The 4,402-nt window shown below is 37.5% G+C and overlaps 1 pseudogene; it reads left to right on the plus strand.

Moving 5' to 3' along the window:
- Positions 1–2,766: 2,766 nt before the first annotated feature.
- Positions 2,767–3,945, plus strand: LOC147626247 (uncharacterized; annotated as a pseudogene).
- The last annotated feature ends 457 nt before the right edge of the window (positions 3,946–4,402 follow it).

The following is a 4,402-nucleotide window of genomic DNA, read 5'->3' on the forward strand; positions in this document are numbered from 1 at the left end:
TTAAGCATAAAATCAAAATTGATGAGAATAACACTTTGGATTAAAATAAATTCTATGCATCTTTCCATGCATAAATCCAATTTAGTAGGAATTACACTTTTAGAATAAAAGAATTTCTCTTATGCATCTAATTTATGCATAAAATCCATTTATGATGAAAATCACACTTTTAATATAAAAAAATATCTTTTATGCATATGCTTATGCATACAAATCATTTATGAAGATGAAAATTACTTTTTTAATATAAAAGAATTTCTTTTATGCATCTATTTATGTATAAAAATCATTTATGATAAAAATCACACTTTTAATATAAAAAAATATCTTTTATGCATACAAATCATTTATGATGAAAATCACTCTTTTAATATAAAAAATTATCTTTTATGCATACAAATCATTTATGATTAAAAAAACACTTTTATAATCAAAATAACAATTTCAATATACTTCCTTCGATGCATGGAATTTAATTCTAAAGAAATTAACACTTTTTTAATAAAATATTTTTAAGTATGTATTTTCTTATACCTAGGATGAAAATTAACACTTTAAGAATACATATATGATGGTAATTACTCTTTTTGAATTAAAAAAAATAAAACTTATTTTTCACAATTTTAGAAAATTTTGCCATAACCTCCTTTGTATGGCTGACCATTTTTTAATTTTTAATTCTCTAAAATTAATTGAAAGTTCACCAAGAGTATTTAAATCTTTCTAATGTAAACATTTTCTACTTATCAAAGCGAAACATTATGAAAAACTTAATTTTATCCATTAATCATTCATCTAGGATAAAGAATGGTTGGATTTACCAAAGAAGAGAGGGGAATGCCTTTTTTCAATGAGGCATAACATCATAATCATTTTAGGGAAGACAAAAATCATAAAAACCATAAAATGAAATAGAAAAGAGAAGAATCTCCAACTTACATGGAGAATTTGAGAGCTTTCCTTTTGCTTGATGGTTTGAGGGATCTACTCTTGTTTGAAACAAGAGTGGCCACCAATCTTTAGAAGAGGGAAGGTCAAAAACTAATGAATTATGAGTAAATTCACAGTTTTTGGCTCTTGGGAGAAGCAGGTTAACAGTGCAAAAAACACTATTAAGCTTCAACAAAGGGGGAGGCTTCTATTTATAGGAAAAAGTGAGCCTCTAACCAAGCAAACTGATTCTAGAATTTTCCATATCAGTTTGGTCAATTTTTGACCATTTTTAGGTTAGTTTAGCTCACTTTTTGGATCTAGTTGAAACAGGAGAGAGAAGAGATAAAAATATCTCATTATTTGGGAGTTTAAAACTCTCCCCCATATGTGAAATAGGCGCTCCTTCATGAGGGGAATTCCCCCATACTGAGGTGTCAAAAATGCATCATTTCTTCTAAATATCTCTCTTTTTTAACTAATAACCTTGTCCTTAGTCAACTCTTCATCTTATGTGAGTATTTACTCATTTTTGGGAGATTTTCTTTATTTCTTCCATTTATCTCCTCCACACATTTGGATGAATCTTATTGGCCCATAGGAACCTTAAAAAAGATTATACTTGATTTTTAATGTACCTTCTGAAAATCTTTTTGAACTTCTGTTTTGGGAGAACTTATTTTAATAAGAAGAGATATTTTTTTATCCAAAAATATTTAAAAATTGAATTACCACTCTCTAGAAGATTTTCTCTCTCTAGGCCAAAACTGGTAGAAACAAGATCTTTTATATTTCTGAAGAGGGATTTGACTACAGGGGAAGATACTGGACATCTTGAGAGGCTGGGGAGGAATCTTACATTCTACCCCACTTAAAAAACGTGAGATGTCCTCATCTCGCAGGTGGAGTATGATCTCTTTCATCATCTTCTTCTTCTTCAATCACTTCCAATGTTATTACCTTGGAAGTGGACGGCTGATTTGGGAACAACTCTCTTTGACTTCCTCTATTCTGAGGTGGAGGTCTTGCATTACCTTGGATTGAAACTGTAGGTTGGATAGAGGGTCTACCTCTGGGATTTCCCTGATTTTGGCAGATAGAACCTTGATTACTTTGGACGGAAGGGGCTGGAGTCTGGAATCTTGATCCTTGATTTTTCTGCCCTAAAAATCTTGATCCAAAAGGAGTTGGGCAATCCATGCTGCGATGTCCAAACCCTTGACAGTTATAGCATTTCACTCTTCTCCAAAATCAACCCGCAACTTCACATTCTGCTCCAAAGGTGTACTCATTGGCTTACACCAGAGAGAGAGTGTCAAGGACTATGAGTTTAGGGACTTGAGGCACTGGTCGCGGACTATCAAGTAAGAGGGAAACTTGGTATAGGGTCCAGGTATGCTAGGAGTATTCACTTGAGGGGAGCTGTTGAAATATATAAGTGAATAGGGTGTGTGCGGGAACAAGCCCTTGGCTAGAAGCTGTAGAAGAGAATCTGTAAATGTGAGAGAACCTGTGAAAAGGTGAGAAGAATCTACTGGGAGAGAATAAAGGGTAGCATGAGGAGATTTAGGAGGTGTGGAGATATTCTAGGAGAGGTGGAGAGAATCAAGCAAAAGAGGTGGAGTGAATCAAGGAGAAATCAGTGGGATTAGATGCTTGGATGTAAACTCTATAAATTGAGGCATTGGCCTAATGAGAGCTTGCTGGTTTTTGATTATCCATGCCTACATTAAACTTTGTTAATGATGTTGATTCTAACATTTGATCCACCATACTCATCACATTGCTATAATTTTAAGAACACAGTGGTCCTGCGGGTTCTCCAACTCATTTGGGCAGTCTCTTTCAGATGAAATTCTTAGAAATTTCTGCACCTGATGTCTACTGTGCACCCATATCCCCCCTCAAACCTGCAGGCACCATACCTTTTAGATGGGAAGAAACCCTCGGGAAGCCCAAACCATGCATAGACTCGCTGCAATATCAAAGCCCACCCCTTCACTCCAACTACCCCCTAAGCTTCTCTACCCTTCAAGCTCCTCCTCATATTGCACCAGCCTATATAGTAGAAGCCAGCAAGTTCTTCACCTTCTTCCTCTTATGATGACACTACATCAAAACCAACCTCAGTGAAAAGCCTCTGGCATAGCTTTATGCAGAGCGGGCGCAAGGCAGCAAAAAAGCAAGGCTGAGCAGATCGACGGGAGACAAGGATCCATGGTCTCCCACAAGCACTCTGCTTGGCCCTAATGCAGGCCTGTCTTCATCATCTTCTACCTCATCAACTCTGGATGCTGTATGCATGAGCCCAGGACTGCCGGAAGTGCAATCTAGCAGGTCTGCACTCCACATGGATAATGAAACCTCATGCCCACAATCCAATGATGTCATGCTATCATCATCGTCATCACCATGTGCAGCATCTTCTCTTCCTGGACATAATTTGCCTAATCTTGCCCCACAATGGAGCGAAGGACAGGACACCCACTGAGGAGAAAGACAACTGACAAGGTGAGAGGTTTTTTAAAGTCATGTCAGAAATGGAAGAGCTTGGGCTCTCATAGGAAAAGGAACCATGAAGAAGCAGAGATGTGGACACCTACTTTGGCCACTTATTTCCATATGATGTTTTATATGTTATGCTACCCTTTGGTATGCATCTTACACATGTACTTGGATTGTGGATTGACGGGATTTTAGGAGGGGGTCGACATGTGCAGGGTTGGGGGGAAAGGGTAGAGTTTGGAGAGGTCAGATGTAGATGAGGGCTTGGGGAAAGTGACAAGTTCTGTAGTTCTACAGGATGGGCTAGATTTGGATGGCATGGCAGATGTGTCAACTAAGCCTACGATTGATGACCTGCATAAAAAGTCACCAACTCAAATCATGGAGCAAGTAGCCCAGGAGTGTGTGTATGCAGAAATGAAGGTTGTGAAAAATTCTGACAATGAGGGCAAAGAAGGGGAGAAGGAAGATGCTGATACTGAAGCCTCTCCGGATGTGACGCTAAGCTAATTCAAAGACAAACATAAAAATAAGCATCTAGCAAAACGAATGGAAGAAAGAAAAATGCAAATGAGGGTACCTTGTTTTTAAATTTTAACCATATTGTAATATCATTATTATTGTTATTGAAAGGCTATCATGTTTGTAGGAGCCGTCCCTCCAAATAAGACAAAGCTACCACCAGTCGATAGTGATGAAGAGATTGAATCATCCCCTGTGGTGTCAAAGCAACCACAACCAAGTAATAAATGTACTGGGTCCAATCCCATTGACCCCCCTTCGCACTTACATAAGCCCCGTGCATGCAAGAAGTTGTAAAGTACTTGTTGTATGCACATGTTTGTATCACTCGTACTTGCCAATTTTTGGCCTCTTGTAATTAATGCGCATCTATAAACATTGCTACCACTGTTTGTATTGGCTGTCCCTATTTTAATGAAATGCAACCTTTTTTGAGTCTCCTTGT

Source organism: Cibotium barometz, chromosome 22 (assembly GCF_041138505.1).
Source record: "Cibotium barometz isolate CiBa-2024 chromosome 22, ASM4113850v1, whole genome shotgun sequence".
Lineage (NCBI taxonomy): Eukaryota > Viridiplantae > Streptophyta > Polypodiopsida > Cyatheales > Cibotiaceae > Cibotium > Cibotium barometz.